This window comes from Pteropus medius, unplaced genomic scaffold (assembly GCF_902729225.1).
Source record: "Pteropus medius unplaced genomic scaffold, Ma_sr-lr_union100, whole genome shotgun sequence".
NCBI classification, from domain to species: domain Eukaryota; kingdom Metazoa; phylum Chordata; class Mammalia; order Chiroptera; family Pteropodidae; genus Pteropus; species Pteropus medius.
Genome location: NW_024344377.1, coordinates 381,534 through 394,095, shown reverse-complemented (window position 1 = coordinate 394,095; position 12,562 = coordinate 381,534). Strand labels below are relative to the sequence as shown.

General features: G+C 49.6%; 1 protein-coding gene across 1 annotated transcript in view; it reads right to left on the bottom strand.

Annotated features, from left to right (window-relative positions):
* CHST15 (carbohydrate sulfotransferase 15) overlaps window positions 1-11,535 on the bottom strand; it is an 82,667-nt gene extending 71,132 nt beyond the window's left edge. Inside the window, exon 1 of the mRNA XM_039870775.1 lies at window positions 11,431-11,535. The gene's annotated coding sequence lies outside the window, so the exon portion shown is untranslated. The remainder of the gene's footprint in view (window positions 1-11,430) is intronic.
* Window positions 11,536-12,562: the final 1,027 nt, after the last annotated feature.

Below are 12,562 nucleotides of genomic sequence, written 5' to 3'. Positions count from 1 at the left end.
CCCACGTCGCGCTGACACACATCGGCTCGAGTCTGGAATGTGAGATCAAGGCGTGTGCGCCGAGCGGTGGGAGTCATTCCCCGCCCCTCCCCCCCTCAAGTGCAAACACTGCTTCAGGAGATGCGGTGGCTCCAAAAAGAAAGCAAACCGAGACCCCGAAAGTCTGCCGGTGACACCCTGCCAGAGACATTTTTAACGAACTTGGCGGTCTGCAGCCGGCCCACATACATCGACATTCAAGGCCATGGCGCTGGTGGCTTCTGCGCCCTCTGTTGTATTTCTGCGTCCCGCGGAGCCTCTCCGGGCTCTCCGGCCCAGCGTGTTTGCTTTCACTAGGAGGCCGGGCTCGGCGGGACGAGCGCCGCTGCCTGCCGCAGTGGCCTGGAGGCGGCCGCTCCAGGAAACCACCTGGGCTGCACGAGGTCACGGAAGAGGCACCAGTGGTCTACTGCCCGCATTCTGGACTGAAGATGCCATTCGTTAAAGAAAAGACACTTTGAATTCTGGAAGACTCGATTCAAGCGGCGCTTAGGACACGAAGCCCAGCCTCTCAGGGAAAAAAGATCAAGGGGCAGCGAAGAATCCTTGTCTGCGGTCACACAGCCTTTTGCCTGTCATGTCCAGCACTCTCGTACTTAAAGCGGCCTGAAGTGGAGTGGAAAGTGCTTACTAAACACAGAGTGCTCCACGTGGCCGAGGGTGCTTCCTGAGGGGTCCCTTGCTCCTTTACCCTCTAACAACCTGATCTTTTTTGCTTGAGGCTTTATCTCATCCCCCAGAGATGCTAACCTGCCCAGAGGTTGTCGACTTCTGCTCAGCATCCATGGAAATTAATGCAGAGGTCACACTCGGAGGATTACAAATGCAGATGGGGAGATGGCATGAAAGGGGAATTCTTCAAAACCGTATCTTGTTTTGCTGCAAATAATACCTCTTACATAAAATCGACAGAGAAAGATTAATGCAGCAGAGAGACTAGCCTTTGAATCTCAGACCGGATTGCTTTTTCCACATAGACTCCGCATGGTGATTTTTTTTTTTCATTATTATTTTTTTAAACAAAAACCTTTTTCTGAAAATACAATGGGCCGCTTTTTGCAGGGTTCATAATTCCCCATAGATGATGATGCCATTTTTCAAGGTCTTACACACGCTGTGGCTTTGGGGCTTATTTATTAGCTCCCAAGAAAAGCCTTCCTTTCAGCGGTTTATATACTCAATTAATTGCATCGGGGACACAGAGCAGGGCGCTGTTGAAGGGCTTGGTTGTACATGCGTCTGCGAGGAAGGCCCAGGGCCAGGCAGCTGTCAGACCGTGTGCGTCGGGTTTAAGCAAACACGGGGAAGGTTCTATGGAAACGCCGAGGAGAAAGTCCCCTCCTGTAAAGGAGTGTGGAACATCGTTCCTCAACCACGGTACCCGTCTTTCCCCTCCTCCCTCCAAGTAAATACGTGACTCCGTTATGGCGATGGCGCCAGGCCCATCCAGATCACTTTCAAATTCAGGTGTCAGAAGTCATGGTCGACATGGAGCACATTGTTTTTAAGTAAAATCGCGGTGCAGCTTTGATACGAATTCTACCAGGGACTTCCCCAAGGTATTTATACACGTGCCTGAGATTAACTGGAGGGCGATCCGCCCCCTCCCCATAATATTAATTTCAAAAAAATTGCCCAAGAATTACTCTCGAGCCTGTTAATCTGGAGAGTCGATGGAACACCCAGACGCCAGACGTGTACGAATGAGCGGATGGATGGACAGATGGGTGTGTGACTGTGAGAGAGGTTAGTGCCAACATGACATTGGCAGCTAAGGGCTGAAAAAAATGCAGATTATTCGAGAAAACAAATATCTCCTCCCTATATGCACGCTCTTAGGCCTCCATAATTCTGGAGTCAAATTGCCTGGATTCAAACCCTACTTCCCACACCTACTAGCTAATTGAGTGACCTTGGGTAAGTCACTCCTTTATTTCTGTGTGTCACTTGGAGCTTATAATAGAACCTACCAGCGGTATATGGAGTTATCAGTCCCATGGGGGAATCAGTTTTCTGCATCCTCAGAGTGCATAGGATATACTCCTCCATTTCTTGACTTTGGACTTGGCCCTTTGACTCGCTTTACACCATGAGATTTGAGGGGATGTGACTGAATCAGAGGCTTGAAATGTGTTGCAGGGCTGGGCTTGCTCTCCTGGGCTCTGGAGGTCCACCGTGACAAGAACCTGTCTCGAGAAGCCGCTGCCTCTTCCAGCAAGGCTCCAGAATGAACACATGTGGACCAGACCTGAACTCAACTAGCAGCCTGGAGCCAAGTCACCCCACCTACAGTTAGACTCAACGCTGCCCCGGCTGACCTACGGACACAAGAGCAAGCGGGGGAAATGTTTGTAAGCCACCGAATTTCAGAGTTTTATTACACAACATTATCGTGGCACTGGCTGACTGATACATTCCCTCAGTGGGCTACTGTGAAGAGTAATGACAAAATCTTTGACAAATACTAAGCACAATTCTTGGAATATAGAAAGAGCTCAGAAATCTCAGCTCTTACTAGTAATCAACATTATTGATAATAGTTTTGCACATAACAGTGACATAATAACTGTTTTTAACTGATTAATTGAGTCAATGAACAAGTATTACTTGAATAAAGATTCTATAAGAGACAGAGCAAGGACCTCAGAAAACTGGAAGACAAGAGACCTGTCATGATCCCCAAATCACATCCATTCGCGCATTTATCCGTTTATTCAGTAGGCAGTCCCCAAACACCCACTCCGTGCCGCACACTGGAGTGAATGTTGGAGCCATTAAGATGACCAAGTCTTCACCACCTGCTAAGGATGACGACCTACAGAGTCATCACATGACAAGCACTCTGCGAAACACCTTTCCATGCTACATCTTTTGGCCCGCGCGACAGCCTTCTGAGCCAATACTACTTATCCCATTTTTCGGGCGAAGAGACTAAGGCTCAGAAACGAAGCAACACAGGAAAAGGGCCGAGGCCACGCGTCCACCGTTAGTGGCCACTAATGCCCGTGAATTCTAGCCGGTGGCAAACCTGAAAGGAAAATAAAATGAGAACAAAGAAAAGGGATGAATGCAGCTGGTGTCACCGTGTCGCGTATGTGCCAGGTTCTCGGGAAATACCGAGGCTCGGAAGACTAGGCTCGGCTCCTGCCGCCAGCGGCCCGTGAGACCATGAGCCCCGCTCTGGCCGTCAGTTTCTCCGACTGGAGGTGGCAGGATCTTAGAAAGCTGCAGTGCTGGCATTTTACAGAGCTGAGAATTCAGGAGGAATTACTATAGGAAGTCCATTGTAAGGGGGTTAAGGGATGGGAACCCCAGCTCCGGGAACTCTTCCGATAACTTGAAAGTGAGGACAGCAGACAGCTTAGAAGGAAAGGAGGCAAGGCCGGGCCTCGGGCACCATTCTTTATAGGCCCCTGGTCGACAGGCCTCAGCCTTGCCTTTGGTCACTTTCCCGGTAGAGCAGTGAGCTGGAGCATTTGGGGACTTCCAAGGGCCTCCCGTCAGAATGCAGTGCGCCCAGAGGACAAATCGTTTGAGACGCCAGAGGACTTAGTTATCACTTAATGAGTTATTTTTCAGTTAATACTTCTGCAGAGGTTGAGATGAGGTTTCAATGCACCTGCACCTTATTCCCACATTTAAGATTGTTTCCAAGGGGACAGCGTGAGGGTGGGGGTGGGGGGGAGGGTTGCAGAAGTCAGAGCTCCCTTTGCTGGGAAGGGCTGTACCTGGGTGCAAGGGAGGCCCTGGGGTTCATTGCACAAGCTCTCGAATTCATTTCAGTGGACCCGACTTCATATCTCTGCCACCGACCTGCCTCCAGCCCTGTGACTTTGACAAATTTAGATTTCTCGGCAACCTGAAGTGCATTTCAATTTCATAAATTTAGAAATACTCTGGATAGACAGATTCCTTGTGCAGTAACGCATCCACTAAGTGCACTTTAAGCTAATTTTGGTATGCTAATTCATCACAAATTGACTTGAGATTTAGGTTCTCGTGAAAATTTCCTAGCCCAGGTACAAAGCCTCTGCCAGATTTAGGAAATTAACAAACGGTGGTTCTTAAGGTTACAGACTCCAGCTCTGCATCGAAACTTCAGTGAAGAACGGAATGAGGCCTGCTTTAAATAAACATCCATGTTTGTGCATCCACACGAGTGCTGTCTGCCTTAACGGGTCCCCGGGAGCCATCCCTGACTCCGGACATGCGGTCACGGCATGGAGGTCGTAGAACTCTACTTCGGAGTCCCCTCCTGAGAAGTCCGAAGGACCCTCAGCCCTCAGAGGGCAGGAATGCGGTCGTGTGAGTCTCTCCTTCCCCATCCCCTAGCTCAGAGCCTTGCACGGTCGACATACCTAGTACATGTCCAGTTAATGACCAGGATGGAATCTCCTGGCTTGACTAGCGACTCGTCCACCAGACTTAGCCTAAAAGATTTCCGCTATTTCCTAGAAATCAAATGTCTTCCCCACCAATGAAGATTGGGGATTCTAAAGGCATAGGCAGAAACCTCCAGAAAAAGTCAGACGAGGACCCAAGTGATGTTAGCAATGGCAGCCCCATCGGCCTGGTGCCCCGCTTTATTCTGCAGTGTCTGAGGCCAGGACAGAATGTGTGGCCAGTAATTAGCTGTACAAAGAACATCATCTCTTTGGCGGAAGAGACTTAATGTCATTGTTTTCACCGCCTAAGACTCGTTGCTGCCAGCCGTTGAAGGGCAGGGCCTATTAACTAGATGTTTTTAGCTGCATAATAGACATTTCACCAATAAGATAAAGTTTACAGCTGGTAGTGTTTTCACTGGCTTCTGTCAAAAGATCTACAACCCACCCAGCAGCAAAAATGCACTGCGGATGGGAAATTTAGAGCAGCATCGCCTGCCCTAGATGTGGAATACCTGAGCCTTGGAAATAAGTTTCATTTTCCTGGTTGAGCGTTTAATGCAGTCAGATGTTACAAAAAGGCTCTCGGGAGCATGGTGGGAATGACGCACCCACATGCGGAGGCTCCAAGCAACTCTTGGTGATTTGTTCTCCTTCCTCTTCCAGCTTTGCTGCTGGGTCCAACCCAGACCTGCTTCACAGTTCTGGGAATGTCCAGCAAGAACCTTTTTCCTCCTCTCCTCCCCAAGGCTAAGAGGAGACTGCAGGTGGCTTCATTGTCTGAGGCAGCCGGAGCACTTGGGGAGGTTGATGTGGGGGTACTCAGCCAAGGCACGACTCGGGGGCTTAAGCCCATGGACTGCAATGGTGGAACCCAGAGTGAGCTGGCTTCACGGCTGATCCATCCATCCAGAATCAAGCTGTGGGACCTTCTGGTCAATGGTTGGGCCTCCCGACCTCTAGGCACCTATCAGAGGCCTAAACGCCAAACCCACCCCAGCCTCTAACCACATGTACTGAGGCCACGTGGAGGGGAGTGGGGAGGACCATTCCCTCCCCAGGGGCACAGTGTGCTCTGCCGGCCTCAGTGCTACAGAGGCAGAGGAAGAGGATGTTTATCCCACACTGACCTTACGCCCGGTGCTCTTCTGGGGGCTTCGTACATTCCCTCAGGCCAAGACACTGATGAAGGGGACCAGCCAGTGGGGAACCGCGGGGTCTGAGGCTCTGTGGAGCACGCATGTCCAAGAGGACAGCTGGGAAGGCGTCGGCTCTTGTCAGATGGGGCACAGGAGCCAGAAATATGACTTTTACTGTGAAATAGCCCAATTTATTTTTTTAAAGTCTGTAATTGGCAAGTACATCAGAAAAAGAATCACGCAGTACAGTGGGAGCCAACCCAGTCAGAATACAGGAGGAGAGGTGTCCACAGGCCACCACCCCTGTACCTCTGTGCCAGTGGTTTCTGGGCTCTTCAGCTAAGCTGACCTGTGAGGGCCTGGGCAGGGCTAAGAAGACACTGCCCCATTTTACAGTTGAGAAAACCAAGGCTCGTGTAATCAGCCAAAGGCACACAGCTTTGCAAATAGAGCAGGAGATGGAGCAGGGTGTGGGGGGCCCCTGCCCCTGGAGTCCGTGCTCCGTTCGGGAGACCCCTCCAACCCAGAAAAGAACCAGATGCTCCTGAGAGTCCCTCCCCCGCCTGTCAGCACTGAAAGGGCGGGAGCACTCAGTCTGGGGGCTCCTCCTGGAGCTTGAGAAGCCACCAGTCATCTCGATCCTGATCTGCATACTTACGCACCAGTAGCACATGCCAACAAGGACTGTGAGCATTTTCCAGTGACAATATTGCGATTACAGTCCCCAGGACCATTTGTCATTTCTTGTTTACGCCTTTTATTGTGTGGCCCAGGCCCGGCCATATCACGGTAGAGGTGATGTTTCTGGCCTCTGGCTGGCCCCAGGGGAGGGAGGACTCTCAGAGAAAGGAGTCTGGGCCCTGAGAAGCTCGGAAGAGGGACATCTTCTGGACCAAGAGGCCTCTGGGCTCTGCAGTGCATGCATGCCTGAGGTCCCCCTTTCCAGAGCCAAGATGAAGAGGGACCTATTCATCCTGAGTCCTGATCCTGACCTTCTTTCCACAAATACCCACCTGGGTTGCACTGGAGATGAAGTCTTCTGAGTCGCCCTCACCCCCACTCACCGCTATTCCCCCACCATTGACCTTCCCCCGACACTGGGCCTCTGTGCTTCTCCGGTGTCAAGCACCAAGCTTCTTCTCAAGGGCTCACCTGAAACCAGCCTGTGCAAAGGGTTTCCCTCCTGCCTCACAGGGGTTCAGGGCTCAGAATTCAATTCCTTGGATGTTTGCCTCATGAGGAACTGAGCAGAACTTCTCTCTCTCTGTATCATACATGGTGTCACCACACGGAGTCATTACTTCAGCTGTGATCAGCGCCTCCAGCTGCCTCCCCAGTGGGGTCATTGTAAAAACAATTATTTCCTCTTTCATTTCAGCCCAAGAGCGTAGCTGATATTTGAAGAGTCGAGGAATCAAATATTCATAGAAATGACTGCATAATTCTTATCTGGAATATTAATTATGTGAAGGGACCAACGGAACCAGTCCTTTTCTGTTAAGCCCCAACCAAGGCGCTGTCCCCAGGCTCGCTAAAAGCTTAAAACAAATAAACGAGGTCCCACAAGCGGCTCATAGACCTCAGCCAGGACCTGCCCCAGGCAAAACGCTGCAGTAACAACAGCCCCAAAACAATCGCACCTCAGGGATCTCTAGGGCCTTACGATTGACAAACACTGTTGTGGCTGTCCAGTCCTTTGGGCCCTGTACCTATCTCTTAGAGATCCGTATGGGAGATATTAACGCACCGTTTTATAAATGAAGCAGTGGGCTCAGGAAGAGCAAGGGTCTTCCCCAAAGACTCGAGCTAAGAAGTCCTAACGAACTGGGCAGATTCAAACCAAGGCTGACACTCTCCCTGCTAAGCCTTCTTCACTTAGCGAATCTCAACCACACAGCCGCCGGGGGAGAGTGAGCATAATTCCACCCATTTTGTGGGTAAAGAAACTGCAGCTGAGACAGCTCTGCCTCGGACCCCGCGGATGAACTCTTGCAATGTTCACCCACCACCCTTTCACCCACAGGTTCCCTGCACCCCAAGATTGAGGACCCACAAGAGTGCTGGTGTCTGCGGGTGTTTTTCAGTCCTTGTTGTTTTCCAAGCCCGTGTTTAAAAAGATCAACACACCAAAACCACAGAACATAAGGTTTTCTGCACCTTGGCTAATTTCCTGCTGACTCAGCCAAGCTGGGCAAGAGCCAGTTGTGCTAACTCCCCTGGCCGTGTGTGAGAAATCGTTATTGTTGAATAGTTCTCTGTTTAATAAAAGGCGCTCAGGCCTTCATGGCGGAGAGAGGCTCGGACGAGTGTGGCTGTATTTCCCAAGCCCGCAGGATCATTCCAGGCTAGCTCCCGCCTCTGTTTTTCTTGTGGGGCTTCTCTCGGCAGAGAACCGGGCAGCCCTGGCTTACGCAGCCAGAGCCCGACTTCCGGTTCCTATTTTCACCCTGAAGTGGTTCTGCTGGGTGAACCAGACAGATGACCTAACCTCCCCTGCACCTCCATTTACCCATCTGTGAAATGGCTGGAATCAAATGCAAGTATTGATGGATTTGCAAAAAGCCTGCCTCTAATTGTCTTCTACGGACCTCCAATTCAATTCCTTGGATATTTGCCTCAAAAGGAAATGCATTCAGGGCTCCTCCCTGGGGGCCGACCTGTGGGTCTCTGTTGACTTGAAAGAAGCCTTTGAAAAGCCAGAGGGCAGCCGAGAGAAAATGAAAATGCAGAGGACTTCGGGCCACCAAAAACTCCTTCTACCATGTCATAATACACAAGGCTTTTTATGATGCTTACGTGGGTCGAGGAGGAAGGAGGAGAGCCAGTGTCAGAAGGGAGCCCTTCACAAAATACCGGATTCCGAATCACAAAGACCGAATCGGATCAGGGGGTTGATCATGTTTCAATGACCTCAACAGTTGCAAGGCTCCGATGCCAGATGTGATGAGCCCCGGCCTCCTCCGAAGTGTACTCTGCTTGCCATCCTTCGCTCCTGGACTTTTGTCCCCGACCCGCTCCCGGCCCGGCCAGGATTGCCCGCGTCCAGACCGGAAGTCGATCACCAGCTTCAGAACTTCAGTTGCTGAGATAACACGTACCGCCTTTTTAATCCGTCGGCCTCTCCTTTGTCTTTTCAGGACTGGCTGGTTTCCGTGTCTCCTCCAAGCTGAGCCTAGCAGGGCTTTTCAGGAAGACAGTGGCTGATAGGTGCTGCTTGTCATGGGGCCGGGGGAGGTGGGCAGGACAGCTGTGTTCCATGGACTGATGACTCTCAAGCCCAAATCTCTCTCCCAAGCCCAGCAATGTTGTTGCATCCTGCTGCCTCCTGGGCAGAGGAGACACTGAGCTTCTCCTTTTCCCTCAAAGCTGCCCCAGCCTCCCTGATCCTGTCTCAAGGAAGGTCAGTCACCCGAGCGAAGAGGCTGGGGATTTTTCTGACTTCTGGCCAGTCTCTTCATTCCACTGGCTGGCAATTCAAGGACCTGTCCTCTCCTCTCTGGCTCCACTACCATGGCCCCAGCTCAGGTCCAGGCCCTGAGCAGATCCCTGCAACAGCCTCTGATGGGTCTCCTTGCCTCCAGCCACACCTGCCAATCCCCTGTCACCAGAGCTCTCTAGCGCCACCCACTGCCTAGTCCTCGCCAGCATCCGGCCCTCACCCTCACCTCCTCTGCTCTCATTACTGCAGGAACCCTGAGCTGTTCGTGGTTCCCCAAACACCCTACTCCTTCCGGTCCCTGGGCCTTCAAATATGTTGCTCCCTCAGACTGGGTGGCACTCCCCAGCCCCACCCTCTGTATGGTGGACACAGCCATTGCTCACTGAATGCCACGCTCCCCTGCATTCCCAGCCCACCTTGCAGTTAGTTGGGGCCACATGATGAGTTCTGACCAATGGACCAACAGTAGGATGACGTCTGTCATTTCAGGCTGAAGGACAGAAAAGCGGGCAGAAGTTCCCCCACGTGCTGTCTGGTGAGATGGTGGAACCCCAAGGCCAAAGCAGCCTCCATCGCTGAGTCACTGCGAAGGGGACATTTGAATGTCAAGTCTCTCAAAATACCTGGCCTGTGCATGAACAGGAAATAAATCATATGTGTCAAGCCCCTGAGATTTCAGGGTTGTAGTTACTATAGCAAAGGCCTAGCCCATCCAGACTGATAACCTGGTGACTCCCTTCCCTATTTCACACAACTCAAGAGTTACCCCTTCCAGAAGCCTCCTACCTAGTCCCCCAGTGAACCTCAGGTCCCCAAACTGTGCTTCTATGGTGAGTTGTAATTTCCCCAAGGGGAGAAAATTTGTCATCATCACCACCATCACCATCACCATCACCACCATCATCATCACCATCACCACGAGACATGACATTATTACTTTTACGATTATTACTATTTATTATTACTTACTATTATTACTTACTTATATTATTATTATTATTACTTCATTTATTTATTATTATTATTAATTTTATTGTTATTTATTATTATTATTACTTATTGCTATTTATTATTAGACATTTATTATTATTATTACTATTATTACTACTATATTGTTTATTATTATTATTACTAATGATGATACGACATTATTACTTTAATGAGATACATTACTTATTATTACTATTTATTACTTTATTACGATTATTATTACATGATACATATATTATTATTACTTTATTATTGTTATTATTTATTATTATTATTACTTATTGTTAATATTATTGTGATTAATATTGTTATTATTATTAGACATTTATTACATGACATAGTTATTACGATGAAGATGACATTAGACATGATATATATTATTATTATTTTCATTATTGTTTTATTATTGTGACACATTGTTATTATTATTGTATTTCACTTATTATTACTTGAGATATTTTACGACATTTATTATTACTTACGACATGACATTTATTATTATTACTTTATTGTTATATGATATTATTACCATTATTATTATTTACATTATTATTAAAGAGCCACGAGTTATTATTGTAGACATGATATTACGATGACATTATTACTTATTATATTATTATTATTATTACGATGTTTATATTATTATTATTACTATTATTATTACGCGATGACATTATTATTACGGATATATTATTATTAGACATTATTTATTGCTATTATTATTGACATGACATATAGAGCAGATCACCATCGTCACCAGCAGAAGCAGCAGCAGCATTGTTGTGTATCTTTTCCTGACTATAGACGTGCTTTATGCATATACTGTATCTGATCTAATCCTGGTACTACTCACCCTCTGAAATATGTACTATTTATTATTTCACTGAGGCTCAGAGAGATTAGTGGCTTATTTACTCAGTCAGGTGCCAAGGGACAGTCCGTCTGTCCAAACCCACAGACAGCGTGCCTCGCCACCACTGGACCTCTCCATTACCCCTCTGCCAGCACTTAGCGCCAGTTCCGGCAGGCTGCGGGTGCTCCGCAAAGCTTGCTGAAAGGCTACACAAAAACACGCTTCCTTTCTCACCTTCCTCTTACACAGTAGATAGAGTCTCAGGGGGAGAGGTGGGAGCTGCCCACAGTGCTGGGGCCAAGTGGCAAATTATACCCCAAAAGGTCCCCATCTTGCCCTTTTCCTCCAGGGGAACTGACTCCAGACATTTCCTCTCAACTTAATTTTCAGAAGACCTCCGTGATAAGCCTTTGGGAGAGGGGTGGGGAACTAAGGAAGGGAAGCAGGGTAAGATGGACACAGTTCTCATCGCTTGCTTCCACCTTGACACTGGGGTTCGAAAGCTTTGGTCCTTCCCATCCCCTCCCCCACCCCCAAATTTGCATAGCCCTTCCCAGGGTACGGAGCACCTTTCAGGGGTCTTACCTCACTTGATTCTGAGATGTGGGGTCATTCTCCCCATTTCCTCGATGAGAACATGGGCCCAGAGGCGTTGGGCGATTCCCTTGCTCGGGCAGCTCATAGGAGTCCGAGCTGTGGCTTGAGCCAAGGTCTTCTGACATGAGGGTGCACGTGATCTCCCCTGCACCACATCGCCTGTGCTCCGGGGGCAGAGGAGGCAGGCTGGGCCAGGCCTGAGGCCACTCGTCGTGGCACTGGGAGCCAGGGCAGAGAGGGCAGCTCACGGGCAGCTCTGGTAGCCTCATTCTCTAGTATCGCATAAGGGAGCCATTATGCCGATTGTCCTCTTTCCTGGGCAAAAAGAAAAGCGAACACAAGGTAACAAGTGAGAAAATTGTTTGAAAGGCTTAGGGAGGCCAATTCTGGGACAGGGTGTGGATGCGGGCGGGGGGTGGGGAGGGAGAGCTGCCAGGTGAGCGGACAGTTTGGATTTTGTCCTTTAATGGCTGACCTCGTGATGCCCGGCTCTGGGGAGAGGAGGCACAGTGCCGTCCACTGAGCAGGGGCGTGTTACAAGGATCGTGCTCGGCTGACCGGCGGCTCGGCCTCCAGAGATGGGCTGAAGGTGGTTGTTTGTCTTTTTCCGTCACCTCGGCTTGATTTGTAAGCCAGTGACTGAGACAGCCCGTTGGGTCTGAATTCATTCTTCATGATTGGCTCACGGCTTCTTCTAGGCATGAGAAAATCTACAGCCAAAGGCTGTCGGAGGGGACAGGGAAAGAGAGACACCCTTTTCTTCCTCAGCACAGTGTCTTGTCTGTGTCTGGCCCTGACATCCAGAGAGACTGCAGCCATCGGTCCTCCAGCCTGAGGATGAAGCCAACGTGTGAGATTGGGCAGAGCCAATGGCATTGGGGAGAAACGAGGTCAGAGCATTGGCATCCCACTGAGGGCACACTCCGCTCTGGGCTTCCGGATTGCGAGATAACGAACTTCCTTATGGTTTAAACCAGTTGGAGTTGAGGCCTTCTATTACCTCGAGCAAAATGACCTTAAATTGATGCAGAAGAGTCTGCCCTTATCCTGGGGACGAAGATAGAAAACGTGCCAGTGGGATGGATGGGTGCACAGATGTGTGGACGGATAGACGAGTAGC